The sequence below is a fragment of the Heteronotia binoei genome, chromosome 21 (genome assembly GCF_032191835.1).
Source record: "Heteronotia binoei isolate CCM8104 ecotype False Entrance Well chromosome 21, APGP_CSIRO_Hbin_v1, whole genome shotgun sequence".
NCBI classification, from domain to species: Eukaryota; Metazoa; Chordata; class Lepidosauria; order Squamata; family Gekkonidae; genus Heteronotia; species Heteronotia binoei.
Window position 1 is genome coordinate 138394916 of NC_083243.1, and position 26093 is coordinate 138421008.

Below are 26093 nucleotides of genomic sequence, written 5' to 3' on the forward strand. Positions count from 1 at the left end.
TAACATAAATAGATAAAAATTTACTAGGCCACAACTCTTGACACCAAGCCAGCCAGAACTGTGTTCCTGTGCAATCCTGCTTTTAAAAAGCTCTGCATAAACTCATAACAAAGTGAAGAATATTTGAGATCCTATTAGTAAGTTTCCCAGTATTAAAAAAGTCAGTTCCATATATGTGAAAAGTGTATTCTTGGATATTACTTTACGAAATGGCTGATTTCATAAAACAGTAAGTAGTTCATTTGCTGCATGCCATTGCAATATTTTTAAGTCTTCACTTTTTAAAATTTTTAATAATAGCAGCAGGGCACCCAAATTAACTACATAGAGAGGTGCATTTCAGCTCATCTGTACATTCTATTTAGAATTTTGGTTCTGAGTTGTCTTTTTTTTCAGACAAAATTAATTGAAAATTCACTGATTTTGGATAAACCACTGATGTATTACTTTGAGCTTATTCTATCCAAATTGATAGAAAGATTCTGATATCTTTTCTGCTTGCATTTCAAATTATTCACAGCAAAAGCCATAATCTAATTTGAAAAAAGCATGGTTTCTTGCTAAGGAACTCAGATAAGTTATGTTTTTATAGCAGTATTTCCAAATTCATCATCTCTAGCATTCAGTTCCTTGAACAGTGTGACTTAAAGACAAGAACTGTAAACGAACAGCATATATTGAGAATTTTCCAGATTTTACTTATCAATATTTGTATGTCTCTGAGATTATCCACAAACTGTAAATGCCATCCTTGTGTGACTCATACCAAAGTAGTATAAAACTTGTTCTATCAAAAATTTGGATTCGTGCCAGGGTTCATGAACCTTTCAGCTGAGCGGAGAGATAAGAAAAATAGAACTGATTTATTGTGCAGAACAGAAAATGCACATGTATACCTTTTCACCATGCTCAGCTCTGAGTCTTGGGTATTTGAACCACTGAAGGAAAATTATTTTATTTATTCATGTTTTAAAAAAACTTGTACCTAAAAGTGAGGCTTGGTGAAATCTTGGACTCAGTTATAAGGAAATCGATTTAGGAGTAGTGTTTGTCCCTTTCTGGCTTAGTCCTTTCTAGAGATGTGAAGGCCTGGAAAAAAACCGAAAAAAATCAGGGGGAAAATGTTTTTTTCCTAAACCCTTTTTTGTTTTTTTTCCAAAAAAATGGAAAAGAAAGAAAAGAAAAAAAATGATTATGGGACATTTTATTTTAACATGATGAATAAAATATTTAAAGACAAGGTGTTCAAATATTTTCCAAATCATTTCTAAAAATATGTATGGTATCAGATTATTCTAATTTCTGTGCACTGAGGACAAGCGACTCCTAGGTCATGCCCATTCATTGAAACTTAGTCCTACACTCCCTTCTATACACTTCCCCCCTCTTCAATTCTTTTTATGAGAATGAGTTTTTTTATTTTTTTTTAATACTGTGGAGAGGAAATATGAATAATTGTTACTTCTGGATTTTTAAAAATTGTTTTGTCTGCTCCACATAAACTAGTAAACAGTTTAGGAGATTGTTGCTCCATTTGTTACAATTACAAATAAATATTATTTAAAAAGTAAATTCTGTTTGTAATAATTGGATACACTATATTTTTAATGTGCTAATTGTGATAATTTCATGCCAAGTAAAATTGTCTATAGTCATATTTTATGTTCCTAAAGTAACAGAATGATTTTCAATCTGGAAAAGAAAAAATAAGTGCTAATGTAGCATTTTTTTCCAATTTTTCCAAAAAATTCTGTTTTTTTCCCAAAAAAACAGGGAAAAAATGGAGTTTTTTTTTTCAGGCTTCAAAATTTCTGGAAATTTTACATCTCTAGTCCTTTCCAAAGTTTTTTCATTGCATTCATAGAAAGCCTTTAAAATCCTTTTAAATCTAGCTACTAGAAGTCATCCTAAATCGGCAGGTTTTCTAATGGTTTGAGAAATGTGTATTTGAACAGGACTTTCATACTTTCATCTTAGATTTTATGTGAACACATCCAGGAGATTAGATCAATTCTTGATAACATCTTAGTGTTCTCTGGATTCTTAGAAAAGTGCCTGAAGTCATGTGATGCAGTTTTATTGCTGAAACAATAAGTAGATATGGCCCTTTCAGTTGTCTAGAAGGAACCATATATTTGCTGTTCTCAGATCTTCAGAGGAAGAATATACTTTGTTAGGGCACCAATTAAATTACAAATAATGCAAGATCAGAATCATGGAACAATTGTGGTATGTTCCATGATACCTCATGAAATTCTCCCCTTGTACTGAGTTAATAGATTCCAGTTCCACTGAATTATAATTCTGTTCCGATCAATGCAGCAAGCTGTTACTTTACTGCAGCAATTTACTATATCATTTATAAAATTGCTCTAATTCGAGATGATATTGTAATGTTATAACTGATTGCATAAAAATTATATCTTGAACAAGTATCTATCATTTGCCAGCATTTTTCATAACATGAGGGGTGGAGGCTATGACTCGGTGGTAGAGCATCTGGTGCTTGGAGTGCATAAGATCCCAGGTTCAATCCCTGGCATCTCCAGTTGAAAGATCTGATGGTAGGTGCTGTAAAAGACCTCTGCCTGAGACCCTGGAGAGCTGCTGCCAGTCTCGGTAGACAATACTGACTTTTAATGGACCAAGGATCTGATTCACTATAAGGCAATTTCATGTGATTTATCATGTGGTGTGATTCAAATGCAAGGTGAGAGTCGAAACTTTTTTAAAAAAAAATTGTAATGTCCCTTTTGATCTTTCAGTGCTTAGATTCTTAAAATTGTTTTCTTTTGTTGAGAGCCCGTTTGTTGAGAGCCAGTTTGGCGTAGTGGTTAAGTGTGTGGACTTTTATCTGAGAGAACCGGGTTTGATTCCCCACTCCTCCACTTGCACCTGCTGGAATGGCCTTGGGTCAGCCTTAGCTCTCACAGGAGTTGTCCTTGAAAGAGCAGCTGCTGTGAGAGTCCTCCCAACCCCACCCACCTCACAGGGTGTCTGTTGTGGGAGAGGAAGGTAAAGAAGATTGTGAGCCACTCTACGACTCTGAGTGGAGGGCGGGATATAAATCCAATATCATCATCTTCTTCTTTTTGGGCTACAAAAAGTTTATTTAGCACAGCCCAGTATAGGTGTACTATTCATAGATATTTTCAAACATATTTTATTAATTGTACAGTCAGAAAGCCTTATGAGTGCAGCGAGGCTTCCAAGTTCTTTCCCCCTCCAGAAGCAGCTTCCTGTACTGCTGAACAAGCAGCACTCAATTCCTAGGGGATGGTTGGAAGCCACCTATTTCATGCTACTGAATGAGTTGCTGCCAGAAAAAGACATAACTAAAAAAAATCTCACTTTGAGTGTATGTGCGCATGCACATGAACCTTTGCACACACCTGAAATGGGTTTATGATAAGATAGATAGGAGCCAGTTGTAGAATCACTCAGCTTGAACCTGCACAGAATTAATTTCTATTTGTATCAAAACAGTAGCCAAAATGCTTTAGACATTCATTCCCAAGATTTTTAATACAAGTGAGTTCTTGGGTCCACTAACTAGTATTTGTTGATCTGCAGTTCTGTAATTCAACATACATGCAATACCTCTAAATACCCAGTGGAAATCAGTGGAAATGGAATATGCCAAATGCACTTTGCACACTTTGTGAGTTTACTTGCCAGTGCATGGAGCTCTCAGTTGCTCATTATTATAACTTCAGTTAGTGTTTTTCCTATTCCATAGTCACTTAGGCTTCCCAATCCCCAGGTCCCAGCAGGGGATCCCCCGTTTTGACAGGCTTCTCCCCGCCCCCAGCCACTTGGCTGGCGGGGGAAGCCCCGCCTCCAGAGTCATTCTGTAGTTTTAGAGCTCCTGCAGGTTTAGAAACCTGCAAACAGTTTTTAAAATGTGTGCCTTTAAGGCTGAAGAGGAAGTAGGAAACAGGAAGGGCTTCATGGGAAAGGATCAGTAACAGTTTCTTCAGAGAACGGCCCCTCCCTTTCTTTTGGTTTCGTTTTCAGAGCAAGCAGGAATATTCTGCAAGAACAAGACCCAGTAAGTATTTGTGTGTGAGACAGAGGGAGGGGGCAGGGGATTCCCTGGTTTGGAGGCCCTTCCCCCACTTTAGAAAGTGTAAGGGGGGAGGGAAATGTCTACTGGGCACTCTATTATTCCCTTTGGAGAATAATGGGGAATTGATCCACGGGTATTGGGGGCTTTGGGGGGGCTATTTTTTGAGGCAGAGGCACCAAATTTTTAGTGTAGCATCTAGTTCCTCTCCCCAAAATACCCCCCAAGTTTCAAAACGATTGGACCAGGGGGTCCAATTCTGTGAGCCCCAAAATATGGTGCCCTATCCTTCATTATTTCCTATGGAAGAAAGGCATTTGAAAGGTGTGCTGCCCCTTTAAATGTGATGGCAAGAACTCCCTTGGAGTGCAATTATGCTTGTCACACCCTTGTTCCTGGCTCCACCCCCCAAAGTCTCCTGGCTCCGCCCCCAAAGTCCCCAGATATTTCTTGAATTGGACTTGGCAACCCTATAGTCACTAGCAGCACACAGTATGAAAAGGTTGCAGTAAAAAGTGTGTTAGGAGTAGGAACAACAATGCAGTCTGCCACTTGTCTTCTCATCCTTTTCCCCCAGACCAATTAAGTAAGTGACAAATAATATGGATGAAATAAAAGTGGGAACAGAGACATTGATTCATATTTTGCTTCATGTCAGAACCTCAAGGGTAATGAATATTGTCTGTTACTGATGCTTTGATGGGGGGGGAGGGGGACAGGTCCAAGGGAGGCACCTAATAATGGCTCTCCCTGTTTAATCAAATATGCTAAGAAGGTTAAGCAAGGACTTGGATCACTTTGCAGGTTTGTAGCTAAAAAGTTTTGAATATCAAGAAGTGAAAATTTCTCAAGAAACAACTCATGGTTGGAAGGGATAATTGTTCTTCACACTTGGCACAGAAGGAACACTTTCTGTAGCACTTCAGCTGTTTCACTTCACTATCAACATTTTTTTTTTTTACAACTTGCTTCGCACTGTGGGATAATTCACATTATCTAAGCCACCTTACCATTGCAGGATTTTGGTTCTTTTTTTTTCTTTTACAACATTGACAAGTTTTAAAAATATATTATGCGAGTTCTTGTTAAACTAAAAGTTACTGAAAAGCTGGAGATCCATTTTTCATTAAACTTGCACACTTATCCCATGGTCATCTCTGTTGGTGATGTTTACTTTTCTATAGTCCTTCAAAGATTACAAAGCCCATTTGACAGGAAAATGAAAATGAGACAAAAGATGTGTGTGCACAGCACACCATAGAAAATGGCATTTGGTGGCCTGTGAGACTCACAGGGGGAATCCACTTGCCGAGATTCCCTATCCTGCCACCGCTTTCTGGGTCTTCCAGGCCGTGCCGCAAGACCTAGCGGAGCTCCTGGGATGCACTGCTGCTGGATCCAGTGTAGCTTCCTGGTACAGCCACTATTGTGACTGGACACAGCATGGCTCCTGGACTCTAGAAAACCACTGGAGGTAGATGTGCTAATCATTCTAGAGGTTGCATTATGGTTGCTGCATCTATAAGGGTTAGGTTTTCATGCCAAAGAAGTAACATTTCTAATCAGCAGCCATGTAGATACGGACCTACATATGGACAGTATATACATCAGCACAACAAATCGTGGTTGGGCTGAGTCCTGGAATCTCAGCCATACAGAGCGAGCAATCCCTCCTTGACAGTACATACTAGACACTGGCTCTAAACTTTCAGAAGAAGTGTTCATAATGTCAAGTGCTGTGGAAGCTATGTTCAAGGATACTTATACTTGATATTTTACTTAGATATTTTATTCTATTGCATTTCCACTACATTATAATGTTTGCTTGTAGGAATGCGTAAAGGAAACAATGGTAGAAGCCCTAACCAGATCTTCTCATTTATTTAGTGGGGCTTACTTCCAGGAAAGTATTTTTAAGATTGCAGACAAAACTAATTAGACACCTCCCTGCAAGGATTCAGTGATTTGGAATAGAATATTTGAACAGTGCCCACAATTACTATTTAATTACAGTATTAAGACAGCCAAAGAGGTGGTAATACTGAAGGAGTCACTTAGCTTGTATCTGTACACTGGCAAAAGTGACACCAAGTGTAGGTTCGAGCTTACACCCATTGTCATAGGGCCTGCAGCCTGTGTCTGAGCTGAAAGGCCCTTCTGTTGCTTCTATCACTATAGTGTCCCTTGGCTCAGTATGCATCTGGCCACCAGCAGCCCCACAGGACAGTGTCCTACCAGGAAAATTCCTGGCCTGTTAAAAGTCCAATCTGCCCCTGCTAACTTAACTTAACAAAGCTGATTTTTTTTCTCCCTTGACTTCTCTGCGAAAAAGACACATTTTCTGACAGTTTCCAGTATACTGCACTATAATAAAACACAATTACTGGATTTATGTAGAAGGCCCTGCGATTTTGACTTTTAAAATACTCTGAACTGTGGAAGTGCATAATTTGTCAGGTTTTTTTAAAAAAATGTAGACACTCATTATTGTGTTAAATGCATTTTTTCCCTGCAACACTAGCATCATTTATTTAAAATATGTCCATGCCACACTGGACTGGGGTGGGGTGGGTAGATCTATATGAACAGTAGTTGTATTACCTCATACAATCTTGGTTCTCTAAATCAGGACAAAACATTTTTTCTTGTATATGTTCATGATGGAAATTATGCAAGTGTTCATTTTGCCCGCACTACATTGTGCTGAACCCTAGCAAGGCGTTGTATTTTCAAAACCCGAACATGTACTTTAGCCATGTGAAAGAAAGTCTCCTCTAACATTTCAACATTGTTATATCAGAGCTCAAGAAATCTTGGGTAACATGGCTTCTAGGAATTTCCTTGTTGGGCCTAGTATTTTCAGCAATCATTTAATGTAAGTGCCTCTTGGTGATTCTTAGAAGTAAAAAACTTATTTAGGTAAAGGATGAAGGTTAGCTCTGTTGTGATGTCAATAGAGTTGCCAAGTCTAACTCAGACTTTGGGGGTGGAGCCAGGAGACTTTCCCATTCCCTAAAATAAATAAATATATAGCAGTGCAGTTCCCCTGAATGCAGTCTTTATTTCCTCATTCCCCCAGCAGCTGGCTACACTTCCCCCTCCTCATACACACACACATAGTCTCAGAGAGAGAGAGAGAGAGAGAGCAGCCAAAATAAATACAGTTCAGAAGCAAACACTTTGTGGTCTCCTTGGGGCAATTTACTCACCATGGGAGTTATTGAATGCTGTATATTCAACCAAATTCTTCAGACTAACACAGGGAAACCAGAGGTTCTACTTTACTATTTAGTATTTTTCTGTGCAAATGACTCCTGTAGGGACTGTAAAACAAATGGAGGGACTGAGCTTTTTCCCTTCCCTTCTCACAACAGCCACATAGTGCAGGCTCACCCCACCCATATTCAGCCTAGGTCAAGATTTAAAGGCACATACACCTTTCTAAAAGCAAACTGCTCCCAAGCATCATCTTAAGCATTCAGAAGTGGAAAGGCACATGGTGGCTGTGGGAACAGGGCTTTCCCCCACTGGCCAGCTGGCTGGGGCCGGAAAAGAGCCTGCAAAACTGGGAGATCCCCCACTGGGGATTGGCAAGCCTAGATGTCAACCAGAGTTACCACAAATGTATTTATACAGTACAACATTTTTCTTATGACTGTAAAAGTTGCAAACAACTGTGAAGAGTTTAGGATTAGGTTTTGTGGTAGCAATAATTAGCTTGTATGATAAGTGAAACATGACTCTGCCTCCTGAATTTTTGGAGTGGCTCATAAAGCCAAATAAACTGCATTATATAATTTAAATAATGTTGTCTCTGCTTCTCTTTCCATGATACTGTGGAATCTTTCACTAGTCCTGAGATGTCATTAAAAAAATCATTGTTTTGTAGGTACTGGTTCAGTTCAGGAGTCTAAGTTGAATTTGTCAGACTGAATTGGACACGCTGTACTTATTTGAAGTTCCTTGTGCTATTTTTAGCCTTTAATCCCTAGAAGATAGCAGAAGCATCAGTCATACTTTACTATTGAACAGTCCTTCCTTCTGGTTTTTAGGATTTTACATTCCTGTGTACAGCCTTTGCTCTTCAAATTGTTAAATGTTTTCCACCTTCTTTGGGGATTTTTGTCTTACAATCTTAAGTGTTCTTTTTAAAAAGATACAAATAAATTAATACTACAGGTACAGTGTGCCATCAAGTTGTAACAGACTCATGTTAACCCATGAAGTTCTACCTCATGGTGTTTTCAAAGCAAGAATTAGTTAGCCATTGCCTGCCTCTGCACAGCAGCCTCACTCTTCCTTGGTGATTTCCCGACTCCCATCCAGGTACTGACCCTACTTAGCTTCTGAGCTAACCAGATCAGGCTAATCAAGGCTATTATGGCTGCTCCAACTTAATGTTAGACACTGTTGTAGTGATATCTGCAGCACATGTTTGATTTCTCACTCTTTTTGAATCATGAGAAAGACAGAAACTCGTAATACCAAATTTGCCTCATCAACAGTGTTCCCAATAACATGTCAGTTCAATTAAAGACACTTTTAGAATCCAGGCCAGTTTTTGAAGCATGCTAATTCTTTTATTCTTATTTTTCTTAAAGTATCTACACTTATTAAGTTCACCATAGTTTATAATAAGAACTCTAGGAAAGAAATTCTAAGGGTTTTGTATGAATCTGCTCAGAATTCCAAACTAAATGAGTTGTTCTGGGAGGTTTGGCTTATTGATCTTGTGGTAGTAGTTTTTAGGCACCATGAATTACATTTCTAAACCAGTCTTTTTGTTTCATATATGAAACAAAACACACAACTGAGAGCCAAACTACATATTGTTATTGGAGTTTGGTGATGTAAGCACCTAACATAATTGGCCCTAAAAAGGAGCTGCAGGGGCATGCTAGATCAGCCTTGCAGTGCTGAAGAAGGGGGGTTTAATTCTTCTCCATGCCATTTCCTGGATCATAAATACCCCCACTACTACCACCACAAAAATGGGTTTAGTCTTGGGAGAGGAAAAAGAATGCATACCCAGTACTGAGCCTGTATTTTGTTTCTTGGGGATGGGGACTTGAAGAAGCTAGAGATATTAGACATTCTCAGTTGAGGAAAGAGTGCAAGACAAGACATTTTCCCTTACAAAGAATTGTAGTCCCAATTCATCCTTGCCCCTCCACCCATTATGACTGCATCTTAATGGCCAAATGACATGTTGCAAACTCCACTAATGCAACAGTGTTATGTGTAATTAATCATGATTTACAGTGGTATTTATTTGTTTAATTTATTTAAATCATATCTTCTCTCCTTAGACTCAAGGAGGGTGAACATTATTCACATTTTTCTTTTCTTTTTTGATCTCAGATTTTTAGTCAGTTTCTTAAAACCCTTCCACTAAAATTTATGTCTCAAGTATGTCCTACAGAATAGGAGTTGCTTAAATGTGGTGTATAGTTCTACGTTTTAGGGGCATGTGAATGCATTTTCTTCAACATACTTGGACGTTCATAGTGGCAAGATCAGATGACACCAGGGTGCAAACTTTCCCAGTTGTTTGGAATACTTTTCAATTGATTCAGTCTGGGGATGTGGACAGGGTCTTTGTAGGTTTAAGGCCTACTGCCTGTTTGTATGACTTTTGCCCTTCCTGACTATTTAAATTTGCAGGGAGGGGGGTATGCCTCCCGGTGGGGGGGTTACCCAAACCTTCAAACAAGTGCATCACTACTAAAGAAGCCTACACTGAACCTTGAAGATTTCAATAACTGTCAACCAGTCTCAGATATTCCATTCTTAAGCAAGGCATGGTAGGTACTGGACAACTTCAAATATTCATGGATGAAGCAGTCCTACCTGGGGAGATAGGTTTCAGAAGGTGGGGCTGGAGGACTACTCAGCCCCTTGACCTTTGTCTTCTGGTCACAAGATTCCATCTTGCTCTTTGTGCTTTTCAACATCTACATGAAACTGCAGGGTGAGGTCATATGGAGATCTGGGCTGAGTATTCACCAATATGCAAATGACAATCAGCTCTATCTCACACTTCTGACCATTCCCACGGAGATTGGCCAGAAATCTTGAATGTTTGACTGGAGTGGATTTTGGAGTGAGTTCAGGCTAATAAACTGAAGCTTAATTTCAACAAGATTAGAAGTGCTACTGGTGAGCCAAAGGTCCAACCCAGGATTTAAGGTGTCACTAATTCGGGTTTGGATGTAACCAGAGTACACACCACAATGGCTATATTTTTTCTGCCCATTAGCTGCAGATGGCTAACCATTTGACACTAATAAAAGGCATTCCTGGCCACATGTCATCTGCTTCTCTAGCAGTATGCCTGAATCCAACAGCACTCCTAACCATCTGCACTAGCTTCCAGTCTGTTTCCAGGAACAATTCATGGTGCTCGGGTTAACATTTATAACCTTACATGTCTTGAGACCAGCATACCTGAAAAACTGCTTACTCTGTTATGAACCTACCTTATGGTCAGCTTCCAAGGCTCTGCTTCATGTGCCTCTACCTTCTGAAATGGATAGCAACCAGAAAGAGGGTCTTCTTGGTCATGGCACCAAAACTCTGGAACTCAATCCCGAGGCAGACTCATATGTTCGCTTCTGTTTTTGTCTTCTTCCAGTACATGAAGAAAGAAGAAGATGATGATATTGGATTTATACCCCACCCTCCACTCTGAATCTCAGAGTCTCAGAGCGGTTTACAATCTCCTTTACCTTCCCCCCTCCCCAACACCACAACAGACACTTTGTGAGGTAGGTGGGGCTGAGGGAGCTCTCTCAGAAGCTGCCCTTTCAAGGACAGATCTGTGATAGTTATGGCTGACCCAAGGCCATTCCAGCAGCTGCAAGTGGAGTAGTGGGGAATCAAACCCAGTTCTCCCAAATAAAAGTCCACACACTATACCAAACATAACAGCCCTGCTGGTTCAGACTAGTGGTCAATCTGGTCCAGCATCCTGTCTCACACAGTGGCCAATCAGTTAGTCATCTCTTTTCGAAACTGAAAAGTCCCAGATTCTTCAGCCTTTTCTCATAGGGAAGCTGCTACAACCCCCTAATCATTGCCCTCCTTTGCACTTTTTCCAGCTCTGCAATGTTTGTTGTTGTTTTGTTTTTTTTGAGATACAGTGACAAGAACTGTACACAGTATTCCAAATGAGGCCACACCATAGATCTATACAGGGGCAATACAATATCAGTTGTTTTATTATCAGTCCCTTTCCTAATAATCCCTAACATAGAGTTTGCCTTTTTCACTGCTGCAGTACACTAGGTTTACACTTTCACTGAGCTATCCACTATGGCCCCAAGATCTTTTCCCCTCTCAGTCTCAACAAGTTCAATATCTATTAGCCTATATTTGAAGTTGGAATTTTTTGTCCCAGTGTGCATCACCTTGTACAGCTCTACATTTTAGGGACATGTGAATGTGTTTTCTTCAACGTACTGACGGGGATATTGCTTCTCTCAGTGATCCCTCCTTTCTGCCCTATGTTTTAAGTGTTGTTTTTTATATATATGTACTTTATTGTATTGTTTGCTTTTAATTGGTTTAATGATGTGGTTTTGTTTGGTTTTAGCATTTTTAGAGGTTTTTAAACTGTTATTGCAATATATAGGACAGATGGATTCATATTCTAGCATATCGGAATAAGTGAGCAGTTACCCACAAAAACTCATACAAATGTTGTTAGTCTCTAAGGTGCTACTGAACTCTTACTCTTCTACTGCTTCAGACAGACTAACACTCAATATTTTCATTATGTATGTTTCTAATCTGTTAGCTGCCTTGGTGGCCCTAGGGTTGCCAATCTCCAGGTGGGGGCAGGGGATCCCCCGGTTTTGAGGTCCTCCCCCCGCTTCAGGGTCGTCAGAAAGCGGGGGGAGGGGAGGGGAAATGTCTGCTGGGAACTCTTATTCCCTAGGGAGATTTATTCCCATAGAAAATAATGGAGAATTGATCCACGGGTATCTGGGGCTCTGGGGGAGGGCTGTTTTTTGAGGTTGAGGCACCAGTTTTTCAGTACAGCATCTAGTGCCTCTCCCCAAAATATCTTCCAAGTTTCAAAATGTTTGGACCAGGGGGTCCAATTCTATGAGTCCCAAAAAAAGGTGCCCCTATCCTTCATTATTTCCTGTGGAAGAAAGGCATTGAAAAGGTGTGCTGTCCCTTTAAATGTGATGGCCACAACTCCCTTTGGAGTTCAATTATGCTTGTCACACCCTTGCTCCTGGCTCCACCCCCAAAGTCTCCTGGCTCCACCCCCAAAGTCCCCAGATATTTCTTAAATTGGACTTGGCAACTCTAGGTGGCCCTAATGGGGACAGAAAAAGTGGGGTAAAACTTTTCTAAATCAATAATGCCACCACATAACTAAGATGCAAATGATCGCTGTGATCACACAGTCTATGTATGTGACCCAGCAAATTGGGATCACATTGCATTGCACAGAGGCCTTTGATGGCACAGGAGAAAAAAAAACTTCTCAAAGAAGATGATGTCCTTTCTCTTCTCCTGATGTTTTCTTTTGCGTCTTAGAGCTGGGGCATGCATTATGATTGCTGCAGCATTATTACTGAAAATAATAATAATAATATTTAATTTGTATCTCACCCTCCTCGCCGAAGCAGGCTCAGGGCGGCTCACATAGCATAACATAAAATACAAATTACAATAATAAAAGCATACTGTTTACACAACATATTACATATTACAATTCACTTATATATACTATTACATTAAAACCATCTAATTAAAACCATCAAATTGGCTGCTCACACTAAAACAGGCTGCTCACACTAAATCATTTCTGCTCTGGCTGTAACAGGTAGGAGTAGTCATCATGTGATCTCTCCAGGCTCCACCCAGCTGGCCTTGGAAATGTAAAGCATGCAGTTGTTTGTAACTGCTGTTGGTGGTGAAACAAAGAAAGGATAATGAAAGTCATTTTCTACAGCATCTAGATAGACTGACAGACAGGACTCTGAATCATCTAGAAAAAAAAGACCATAATAATGTCTTTGCTGTGTTGTGGAATTTCAAATAAATATAGTCAGTAGTCTATGCTATTAAGATCCTTCATGGGAAGCTCTTTGCTTTAGGAATGTCACTGTGAGTGCTTAATTATCCACAAATCCCTTTGTCAGAGCAAAAATGAATAAATCCAGAATAGAGAGCCATGAGAGCTGCATGTTGGCTGGAATTTCTCTCTCCATCCCCATCCCAGTGTTTACATTCCCTTAGCCATATTCTTCATTTGGGCACAAATGAATTTTGCTTTTGATTAAAATCTTAAGACTTAACTGGATATTGCAGGAGATCCATGGCTGACACTACTGCCCTGAAACACGCCTTACACATACACACACACACACCTCTCACATCTCCTTAGTAGTGTTTGGTAAAACATATGTTCAATGTGATACTATCACATTCAGCATTCTCTCTCTCTCTCTCTCTCTCTCACACACACACACACACACACAAACACATAAGTTAACTGGCTATTGTTTTTAAGGGCAGGGGAAATACTGAACCCAGTATGTTGCATCATTCATCTTTTACCAAATGTTGCTAGGAAGATGTGTGATGGGAAGCAAGCTGGCTACAGCCACTTACTTTTTAATGTTTATTTTGACTCTAATAGACTTATTGTAAATAGGTGCTCCTGACATCTAAGCAACCTTAGTTCCAGGCTGAAATAGGAATTAATGCAGACATGGTAGCACAGCACTTCCTGTCTCTAGTTATATTTCCTGTGATTTATAAAAATAGAGTGAGTCGTGGTGCAGTTGTTCACTCTTCCTGCTGGCTTGCTTAGCTCGCTCTGAGGCAGACAAGCTGGCCTGCTGAAGAAATGTAGGGGGTGGGGGAGGAAGTATACATATACATATATATGCACACTGTGGCTAATAGCCACTGATGGAACTCTGCTCCATATTTTTATCTAACCCCCTCTTGAAGCTGGCTATGCTTGTAGCTGCTACCACTTCCTGGGCAGTGAATTCCACATGTTAATCACCCTTTGGGTGAAGAAGTACTTCCTTTTATCCGTTTTAACCCGACTGCTCAGCAGTTTCATTGAATGCCCACGAGTTCTTGAATTATGAGAAAGGGAGAAAAGTACTTCTTTCTCTACTTTCTCCATCCCATGCATAATCTTGTAAACCTCTATCATGTCACCCCACAGTCGACATTTCTCCAAGCTAAAAAGCCCCAAGCATTTTAACCTTTCTTCATAGGGAAAGTATTCCAACCCTTTAATCATTCTAGTTGCCCTTTTCTGGACTTTTTACAATGCTATAATATCCTTTTTGAGGTGCGGTGACCAGAATTGTACACAGTATTCCAAATGAGACCGCACCATCGATTTATACAGGGGCATTATGATACTGGCTGATTTGTTTTCAATTCCCTTCCTAATAATTCCTAGCGTGGTGTTGGCCTTTTTTTATTGCAATCGCACACTGTCTTGACATTTTCAGTGAGTTATCTACCACAACCCCAAGATCACTCTCTTGGTCAGTCTCTGCCAGTTCATACCCCATCAACTTGTATTTGTAGCTGGGATTTTTGGCCCCAATGTGCATTACTTTGCATTTGGCCACATTGAACCTCATCTGCCACATTGACGCCCACTTACCCAGCCTCAACAGATCCCTTTGGAGTGCCTCACAATCCTTTCTGATTCTCACCACCCTGAACAATTTAGTGTCATCTGCAAACTTGGCCACTTGACTGCTTACTCCCAACTCCAAATTATTTATGAACAAGTTAAAGAGCATGGGACCCAATACTGAGCCCTGCGGCACCCCACTGCTTACCGTCCTCCACTGTGAAGACTGCCCATTTATACTCACTCGTTGCTTCCTATTAATTAGCCAGTTTTTGATCCACAAGAGGACCTGTCCTTTTACTCCATGACTCTCTATCTTACTAAAGAGCCTTTGATGAGGAACTTTATCAAAAGCTTTCTGGAAGTCAAGGTAAACAACATCTATTGGTTCTCCTTTGTCCACATGTTTGTTCACCCCTGCAAAGAAATGTAACAGGTTAGTGAGGCAAGATCTTCCCTTACACAACCCATGCTGAGTTTTCCTCAATAACTTGTGTTCATCAATGTGCCTACTCATTCTGTCCTTGATAATGGTTTCTACCAACTTTCCCGGTATTGAAGTCAGACTGACTGTCCTGTAATTTCCCAGGTCTCCTCGGGAACCCTTTTTAAAGATGGGGGTGACATTTGCTACCTTCCAGTCCTCAGGAACGGAGGCAGATTTTAATGAAAGATTACATATTTTTGTCAGAAGATCCACAAGTTTAACTTTGAGTTCTTTTAGAACTCTTGGATGTATGCCATCCAGACCCGGTGACTTATTCGTTTTTAATTCGTCTATCAGTTGTAGGACCTCCTCTCTTGTCACCTCAATCTGACTCAGGTCTTTCAACACCCCTTCCAAAATAAGTGGTTCTGGAGCAGGCAAACACTTCTCATCTTCCACAGTGAAGACGGAGGCAAAAAATGCATTCAGCTTCTCAGCCATTTCCCTATCCTCCTTCAGTAATCCTTTGACCCTTTGGTCATCCAAGGGCCCCACTGCCTCCCTGGCTGGTTTCCTGCTTCTAATATATTTGAAGAAATTTTTTATTGTTGGTCTTTATGTTTTTTGCAATATGCTACTCATAGTCCCTTTTTGCCTGCCTGATCACAGTCTTGCATTTGATTTGCTACAGCATGTGTTCCCTTTTATTAATCTCACTTGGACAAGCTTTCCACCGCTTAAAGGAGTCCTTCTTACCTTTTACAGCTTCCATTACTTTGTTTGTTAACCATGCAGGCCTTCTCTTATACCTGATTGTGCCTTTCCTAACTTGTGGTATATATTTTATCTGAGCTTTTAGGATTGTAGTTTTAAATAGCCTCCAAGCTTCCCCAAGGGTTTTGACTGTATTTACCTTTTCTTTCAGTTTCCTCTTCACATGCCTCTGCATCTCAGAGAATTTACCCCTTTTAAAGTTAAACGTGGTTGTGCTTGTCTTTTGGGGCAACTCTCTATTTATACAAATAGTGAAATCAATAATGTTATGGTCACTGCTCCCAAGCGGTGCAATCACTTTTACATCTCTCACCAAGTCTTGGGCATTACTTAGGATCAAATTCAGGATTGCTCCACCCCTGGTAGGTTCTGTGACCATCTGCTCCATAGTACAGTCATTGAGAGCATCTAGAAACTCAATCTCTTTCTCTCGACCAGAACACATATTGACCCAATCAATCTGCGGGTAGTTAAAATCACCTATTACGACACAGTTTTTACATTTAGCCACTATCTTTAATCCTTCCATCATATTGTAATCGTCTTCTATCTTTTGATTTGGTGGGCGATAACAACTCCCATAGTTAAATTTCCTTTTGGGCCCTCTATTTCAACCCAAATCAGCAATGGATTATGCTTTTGAGATATGTCAGACCTACCAGCATTCCATTTGTCTGAGACTAGTATACTTCTATTATCTATCTTATCTTTACTTGAGTTTCAGCAAAGTTGCAGAACTATTACCAGTGGAGATTAGCAGCAGATGACTAAAAGCAGAAGCACAGCTACATCTGTTAGGGTGTTATGGAAATAGACCTGGTATCACACTTCACAGAATGAATTTTCACCTGTTTGTGAGGCACCTAAAATGTGTATTGTGATACATGTGACTGCAGTATCTACAGTTTGATAAACAGAAGTTTCAATCAGTTTTTTTCTGGCCATGTTTTCTGGTACCCAAATGCATGTACATGGAAGTAAATTAGGACTACCAAATTTGTATGATATTTGTTTTTAGATCAAAAAGTGGTGTTTCAGAGACTTGAAGAGTTCTCCAAAAGACTTGCACCTGTGAAAGAAAGAAGGTTAATTCCAAAATGGTTGTCTTCTCTTTTAAACATTTTGAACATTGATTTGGTAATTAGGGTTGCCAAGTCCAATTCAAGAAATATCTGGGGACTTTGGGGGAGGAGCCAGGAGACTTTGGGGGTGGAGCCAGGAGACATTGGGGCGGAGCCAAGAACAAGGGTGTGACAAGCATAATTGAACTCCAAGAGAGTTCTGGCCATCACATTTAAAGGGACAGCACACTTTTTAAAATGTCTTCCTTCTATAGGAAATAACAAAGAATAGGGGCACCTTCTTTTGGGGCTCATAGAATTGGACCCCCTGGTCCAATCGTTTTGAAACTTGGAGGGTACTTTGGGGAGAGGCACTAGATACTATATTGAAAATTTGGTGCCTCTACCTCAAAAAACAGCTCCCCCAGAGCCCCCAAAACCTCCAGATTAATTCCCCATTATACCCTATGAGAATTGATCTCCACATAGGGAATAATGAAGACGTTTCCCTCTCCTCCTCCCTCCCCCCCCCCCTTTCTGGCAACTGAAGCGAGGGACTGGCCTTTCTACTCACGAGTTGCTGCCAGCTTCTTTACAGCAGCAGTCACACCATCCCAAAGTGGAGCCTTGCAATCAAGCCTCCGGAGGTGCAAAGGCACATGGTCCTTTGCAGGCGGGGCTTCTCTCCTCCCCCCCCCCCCCCAGCCAGCTGACTGGGCGCGGGAAGCAGCTTGCGAAAAGGAAGAACGGCTGCTGCAACGGGGCTGGGTGGGAAGGGAAGGGAGGAGGAGAAGCATCGGGCATTGGAGTCCGTCAAGACCCGCCTGCGTTCGGCAGCCACCTCCACCCGCTCGCTGGCGAGCCAGCCTCCCTTCTCAAGATTTCCCTTGCCAGGCTCAGCACCTCCTCCCCGGACGACGCAAATGCTCCTTGGCGCCATTCCCCCCTCCTCCCCCCGCTTCCAGAGTTATGGAAAGCGGGAAAAGAGGCTGAAAATCCAGTATTCTCCCGCCAGGGCGGGAGGCTTGGGAAGGCTATTGGTAATGTGTTTTGGGATTTTAGAATGGTGCACCATACTGACCAGATTCCTATAAATGGAAGGTGCTCTTTCCTTTCCATCTGCAGCCCCATGTGTTTCTGAAAAGCTATTCTTGAGGGTTCCTGAAGCCATACAGCTCAGGAAGCAAGGAAAGGGAATTGGATAGAATTAATCAATTAAAATGTTTCTGTGTCTTTTTTAAAAAAAAAAGAACACACAAAATCACAGTATAAAAGCTTAAACTAAACTCCAAAACCAAATTATCAAACAGTGCTACAGATTTGCAAAACATAAATCACATGCTATCAACTAGCACATCTAAGAAATACACTCTTATCTTCCTAAAACTGCAGCAGTGAGGACAGATTTGAAAGTAACAAAAAAACAAAAACCCTGATCACAAAGACTTTACAGTTTCCAAAGACTGTTAAAAGCTTTGGCCTAGCATTGGAAAGTTAACAAGCCTTGTTTGCATGAGTTATTTCATTCCCTCAGCCTCTGTCCACTATCTACTAAACTGGATTAAGGACTGTGCTTGCACACTCAACAAGACAGAGGCTCAGAATCACATTCCAGCAGTAAAATAACAAAGCAGTCTAACTAGGGTTCCCAACCCCCAGGTCCAGTGGGGGATCCCATGGTATTGGGGGCTCTTCTCTGCCATGGACCAGCTGGCTGATGGAGGAAATCCCTCCCCTAAACAGGGATATTGCTATGCAATGTTCCCAATACAAGGAAATCATTGCATCAGGACATCATGCTGGGGTTGCTCTGGTTTTTGGGGAAACTCTATGGTTTAAGCCCGATTTTTAAAAAATCCAATCCAGAAAACCTATATATATTCCATCTAGTCATGATAGAATTGTATTCTCAAGGACCAGTGTCACAGCTTGGGGTGGTTTGGGCTGTTCCACTGAAGAGGGCTTAATGAAGGGAGGGAGAGAGGTTGGGGGGGGGTGGATACCACCTTGGGGGAAAGTTTTGAAATGCAAGTGTAAGGGATATAAACAAACATACACTGCACATTAAGATCTACATAACGGTTCCAATCAGTTCTTATAAATGGAAATGTGTTCTATGCCTGCATGTCTGGAACAGCTCTACAATGTAATCAAATATTATCTGGATGCATGCTGGACCATGGAGGTATCTACAGCTTGTCTCAGGGTATGGTTGGAGGTTGTTTGATGCAGCAGCCCTGCTGAAGCTAAGCAAGGCAGGGTTTGGGTAATACCTGAACAGAAGGTCTGTTGGAGCATACCACTTAAAGTTCCATAATGATAAGCAGGATGTAAATACCATAAATGGATGTTCAGTAGTATCCACAGTTAGTGAATGTTGGCCATAATAATGGCATGCATAACTAGTTGAAGGCAAGTAGGTTGGTATGTACTTGTAAAGATAGATAGAGAGAGAGAGAGAGGCGCAGGCAGGCAGGATTGGGGGCCTGTCTATCTACGGGACTGCCTTTCTCCGCATGTTCCCCAGAGAGCACTGCATACAGGGACACAGCTTCTATTGTCCATTCCCGGACCAAGGGAGGTCAGGCTGTGCTCTACCAGGCCTTCTCTGTGGCAGCACCTGAAATGTGGAATGTCCTCCCAGAGGCCATAAGGACAGGATCTCTCTCAATTCCACACGGCCTGCAAAACCGAGTTATTTCGACAGGCCTTTGATACCTAAACTGGGAGAGGACTGCCACCCTATACTACTGAGAAACTGCGATCACTGCAGGCTCACTGTTAGTAAAGGATGATCCCGCCTATGTTGTTGCTGAACAGCATCATAAATGTTTTAAAATGTTTTAATTGTATTTATTGTTGAAGTCATTTGAACTAATTGTTAGCCGCCAAGTCCACTTGCGGAGAGGGCAGGATAAAATCCAAGGGAATGAATGAATGAATGAATGAATGAATGAATGAATGAATGAATGAATGAATGAATGAATGAATGAATGAATGACAGATGGACGGACAGACAGACATTACAGTAGTCCAAACTTGGCTTGTGCAAAAGAAAGGTAAATATTTATAAACTAAAAGAAAAGGGTTAGGAGGGTCCAGTCAACACCCCACACCCCATCATAAGCACTACTGCCTCAAAGGTGATCTGTCTGTTGTTTGAACATAACTTCTGTATAATCACTTGCCCACTGCAAGCATTGCATATAATTACAGTCCCCAGTTCTTATTTCCTTTTCACATGAAGTATTTTCATGCTGGAAGCATGGCCTGGTCATGCTTATACTCCATGTGATGAAGAACTCGGAAATAAAGGCTGATACTCCACATCATGGATGGCAGAATAAGACCCGCCTTCAGTTTCTCCACAAGAAGGAAAGGGTGAGCACTGCTTCTGTCACCACATCAATCTAAAAAGTTTTATCAATAAAAGATATCTCTATTTACTCAATATTTCTGGTAGAAATTCATTTTTCTTCTGTCTGTTGCAATATTTTGTTCTGTCACCATTCTGATAATCTTCCCATATCCATAGCTTTTAACCCTATACCCTATGGAGTATCATCAGCAATTTAGGATTCTCTTTAATTCTAGTTCCTCTGTTTTAAAATAATGAAATGTTTTCTCTATAGACCACTGAAGGTTATAATCTAAAAGTTAATCAAGTCCTGATGAAAATTGCTTGACTGTAATTAAAAGTGTGTTATTTTATCAATAGCTTTAGTCTTTTTAAAATAAACAGAACATTTTCTTATGCATTTGATCTCATGAAAGCTTTCACCTAGAATGCTACTGGATGTGTTGTTTTTATTTTTTAATTGCAATGCTTTCCCCTTCTCAGCACTTAAATTTCAGCAGGTTAAGTAGCTAGAATACAAGTGTGAGACCATATATTTATGAGCAGACCCATTTATTTTGATGAAACTACTCATAAGGGGGATCAAGATAATAGTCTTCATTAAGAGTGAACACATGAAGCTTCCTTATACTGAATCAGATTCTTGGCCCATCAGCATTGCCTACTCAGACAGGCAGCAGTTCTCCAGGGTCTCAGACAGTCTTTCACTCCACCTACTACCTCGTCCTTTTAAGTGGAGTTGCTTGGGATTGAACCTGAGACATTCTGCATGGGATTGAACCTGGGACATTCTACCACTGAGTCATGGCTGCTGATCATCCTAGGCTAGGGGGCTCCAATCTTTTTGAGCCTATGGCACCTTTGGAATTCCAAGTAGTGAATACATCCACAAAATGACTGCCATAAGAGGAGGGGCAAACCACAAAATTTCAGAGTGAAGTCATGCATAACTCTATATTTAACTTTTAACCACATTTAACTTTAGAAGTAGGAACTTCTATCAAATGAAGAGGCTTGTGAAGATGAAACTGAAAGGAAAGGTAAGGACGGTCAAATCTCTTCAGGAAGGATAGAAGGGACCATGAGAAGCATATTGCAAAAAACATAAAAACCAACAATATTTTTTTCCAAATACATAAGAATCAGAAAACCAGCCAGAGAGGCAGTGGGACTCTTGAACAACCAAGGAGTGAAAGGATTACTAAAGGATGATAGGGAAATGGCAAAGAAGCGGAATACATTTTTTGCCTCTATCTTCATTATGGAAGATGAGCTGATCTCAGGAGGAATGTCAAAAGACCTGAGTCAGATTGAGGTGACAATAGAGAAGATCCTACAACTGATGGACAAATTAAAAACTGAAAGATCACCAGGCCCAGATAACATACATCTAAGAGTTCTGAAAGAATTCAAATGTGAACTTGCGGATCTTGTCAAAAACTATGCCATCTATCACTAAAATCTGCCTCCATTCTTGAAGACTGGAAGGTAGCTAATATACCCCCCCCCAAGTGTTCCAGAGGAGATCTGAGAAGTTGCACGTCTCTCAGTCTAACGTTGATACTGGGTAAGTTGGTGGAATCCATTATTAAAGAGAGAATTAGTAGGCACATTAATGAACGAAAGGTATAGAGAAAGAATCAATATGGATTCTGTAAAAAATGACCTTGTCTCACTAACCTTTTAGAATTCTTTGAGGGGGTGAACAAATATGTGACAAAGGGGACCCAATAGATGTTGTTTGCCTAGACTTCCAGAAGGCTTTTCATAAAGTTTCTCATCAAAGGCTCCTAAGTAAACTCAGCAGTCATGGGAAAAGAGGATAAATCCATTTGTGGATTAAAAATGGGCAGTTTTCATGGTGGACGGTGGTAAGCAGCAGGGTACCACAAGGCTCAGTATTTGGTGCAGTGCTTTTTAACTTATTCATTAATTATTTGAAGTTGGGAGTAAGCAGCAAAGTGGCTGAGTTTGCAGCTGACAGTTCAGAATGTGAGAACCAGGGAGGATAGTAAGGCATTCCAGAGGGATCTGTCAAAGCTGAATGAGTGGGCATCAACATGGAGGTTCAACATGGGCTCAAGAGGTTTGTGCAAGTGAAAGCTTTGATTGACTCAGGGTGCACGAGAGACATAATCACCCCTAAAGTGGTGGACGCATTGGGGCTTCCCACGACAGCTTTGCTGCATCCCATCCAGTTTGAGCAAATGGATGGGTCAGAGATGAGGGGGGAGCCATGTGTGTTAGAGACTCAATTAGTACCGGTGGGCATTAAAGACCACTGGGACCAGGAGGCTTTTGTAATAGCCCCATCCTCCTCTTACGATGTAGTTTTGGGAGTAGGATGGCTAACCAAGCATGAGCCAGACATTCGATGGGGAGACCAGACAATAGAGTTCGATGATACGAGATGTCAAGCCCATGATTGGAATAAGGAGTGGGGCCCCAATCCACCGCCCCGAAATGAGAAGGTTTGCTTGACAACGGAGGAAGTCCAGATGATCCCTAAGGCTTATCGAGACTTAAGGGGGGTATTCAGTGAACAGGGAGCTGATGAACTCCCACCCCATAGGGACATGGACTGTGCCATTGAATTGATCCCGGGGCAGACCCTACCTAAGGCAAAGCTGTACTCAATGGGGTGGGCTGAAAAGGTGGAACTGAGGAAGTTCCTAGATAAGAACCTGAAGAGAGGCTTTATACGACCACCAGCTTCACAACCTATCCAGATTGGGAATTAGAGTCATCATGAAGTACAAGAAATTTTAGATGCTAAAGTGAAACGTGGAGTGTTGTACTATCTGATTAAGTGGAAACATTTCCCAACCAGCCAAAATGAATGGGTAGCAGAACAAAATGTCTTAGCCCCTGATTAAATTCAGCCATCAAGTCTCTTATAAAACTAAAAGTTGGTGTGATCTCCTCATGCAGGTATTTTCAATTTTATCAGGTTAGGCAGAAACTTTTGCAAGCCTTGAAAAAGAATGAGGGAGAGTTCCCCTCCTTCTCAGTCTTTTGCCCCGCTTGAAATCTGCTTCAGTCCTGATTCTCCTTTTTCCTGCTTGTCAGAGATGTTACCATTCAAAAAAATTGTATAGGAAAAGAACACTTACAATAGTAGGAAGATCGATGTCACTTATCTTGATATTAGAAGATTTTAAGGTCCAAAATGTAGAGTGCTGAAGAAAAGAAAAAGAAGCCGGTGGCTGACCCTCTTGCCATTTAAAAATGGCAATCAGAACGATGAGACTAGAGGCAAATGGAATCAGAAAGCAGCCGCCTCCACTGACACCACCGTTCTACCGCTCAAGCCCCTTGCCTTCTGGGACCCTTCCTGGGTCCCAGAGTCGAGTCGTCCTTCAGGGGCGACCCCTCTACAGACCTATTTGGACACGTAGGTCCAAACCGCTTCCAGCTGCGCATCGCCAAAACTGGAAGTCAGACCAGTCCACACCAGCATGTTGCAGCGCCCCATGAGTAGGAGATGCTAAGTTGTTGGCCTGAACAGGCAACAAGTCAGAAAGACAAACACCCCACTCTCTGCAGCCTCAGCACAAAGAGATCTCCACCAACCTGTTTGTGTATTTCCTACTGGGCACACAGTCTCCTTTTCATTTCAAGTCAATTTCTGCAATTCCCATCTTGGAAGGTGGCTTGAGCCACCATAACTACTCTCTGGTACAGTCAACTGCCCTGACATCTGACCTCTATCAGATTAGCATTGTATTACAATCACATGACCCATTCTCAGAGATTTATTGGGGACTTTGCATGTGACACACTAGGTTTTGGACAAAATTGTATGGCTTTGTAGCTACAAAACCATAGACCGATTTCACACTAGGCTTGTTCCAGGTGGAGAGCCCTTTTGCTCCCAGTGCTTCTCTCCATTTCCACGCAAGCTACCGCGTAGCTGCAAGTTGGTGCACCACTTTCCAGTGGCAAGCAATATCCTCTTATAAGTGGTTTCTGCTTGCCATGGGAAAGTGGTGCATGAACTCGCAGCTCTGCAGCAGCTTGTGCGAAAACAGAGAAAAGCAGTGGGGGCAAAAGGGCCCTTCACCCGGAACAAGCCCTAGTGGAAGTTTGTCCCAAAACCAGAGCACCATTGTGTGACTTCCCCAGTGCGATGACATCACTTCTGAGTGACATCATCATGTCCCTGTTGGAGGTGGGATTTTCCATACCTGCCAGTTTTAGAGCAGTGATTGGAACTCCACAGACCAGGGGATTCCTGGCAAATGAGGCATTTTAATAACAGAATTCATATTCTTATGCCAATGATGAGAAATGTCTCAGATGCTGTAGACTAGCATGAGGCTGCATCCACAAACTTCTGCTTTTTTATCATTATACCAGAGAGCCTAGGGGTTTTGAAAGAAGACCAATTCAGCTAATGTAAAAGTTCTCATGGACTTCAATTTCTGGGTTACAGAGGGACTAAGGATATATTGCTCTTGAGTCAGGCTGCAGTAAGCTATTGCCTGGATATGCTTTTGAAAGTAATGCTGAAATAAGTTGATGCATTCATAGACTTTCTGATGGTCTAGATGAATTTACATTGAATAAATGTTAATTTTATGCAGTGCCAATTATTGGCATTGCTGACAATAACACATAGTACTGTCATCTCACCAAGAAAGTAAGAGTATATTTCAATAGGAAAAAAAATGTATAGCAATATAGTCCCATGTAGCCCTCAGAAAGAAGTTATTACTGTGTGTATTATGCTGCATAATATGGCTATAGTTCACTCCCTTCTTCTCTCTAAGGATGAAACAGAGGATGCTGACACTGTAGAAGATGATGCTGAAAGGAGTGTTGATGAGAAAAGGAATGTTTGTAGGACTCTGCTCTAATGTGGACCAAGTTGGTTAATGATTTCTTTGTACTACATGTTAGTATACAATGCCATCTGTCTCCATATGCAGAGGGAGCTTGATGTGATGGTTCTTGCATATGGGATGCATTAATGTAGGCACATACATCTTATACATGTAGTCCATGGAATAAATCCACTGTCACTGAGATTTAAAGCTATTTTTGTTGTCATTTCCAGTAACTACAGTCAGTTATACATATGGTATGAAAGGTATGGGGGAGGGAAGTCGGAATGATATAGCCTGATCTTGTCAGATCTTAGAAGCTAAACGGGCTCAGCATCTGGAAGGGAGATCTCCAAGGAAGACTCTGAAGAGGCAGGCAATGGCAAATCACCTGTGCTTCTCACTTGTCTTGAAAGCCACTTGCTGGGTTCACCATAAATTGGTGTAACTTGATAGCGGTTAACACACACATTAAAGGTATAGCAGAGTAGAACCTTGACAGTAAGCACTGTGGAACCTCATACTAAAACAATGCTAATGTTTGTACCTAGTGGAGGGGAAGCAGAGACTACAAAGTAAGGTGGAAGAACAATGGTATCTTTTGGGTCTGAGAGTACTGGGAGGCTGCAGGGATACCTGCATTTGCATACTGATGCCCCAGGTTGAAATTAGTTGTCTTTTTGGAAAGAAAAAGCTGCAGGCAAAATCATTTGCACTAATCATGATGTGTAAACATTCTTCCTTGAATGTCAGCAATTTTGTGTAGTGAGGGGTGATTGTGGTCATACACTCAGTGAGACTTTATGCAGAGTAGGGCTGATTCCGCATTTGGTGTTTGCCTCCCTCTCGCTCCAGGGCTATTCTATGCGGGTGTGATTTCCTGATTCCGCACTAGAGGATTTATACCGGATTAAATTCCCAATCTGTTGTGTGTGTTTTGATTCCGCATTA

At 41.2% G+C, this 26093-nt stretch overlaps 1 protein-coding gene across 3 annotated transcripts in view; it reads left to right on the forward strand.

Moving 5' to 3' along the window:
- Positions 1–26093, forward strand: part of SYT9 (synaptotagmin 9) — a 182475-nt gene that overhangs the window by 114628 nt on the left and 41754 nt on the right. The window lies entirely within an intron of this gene.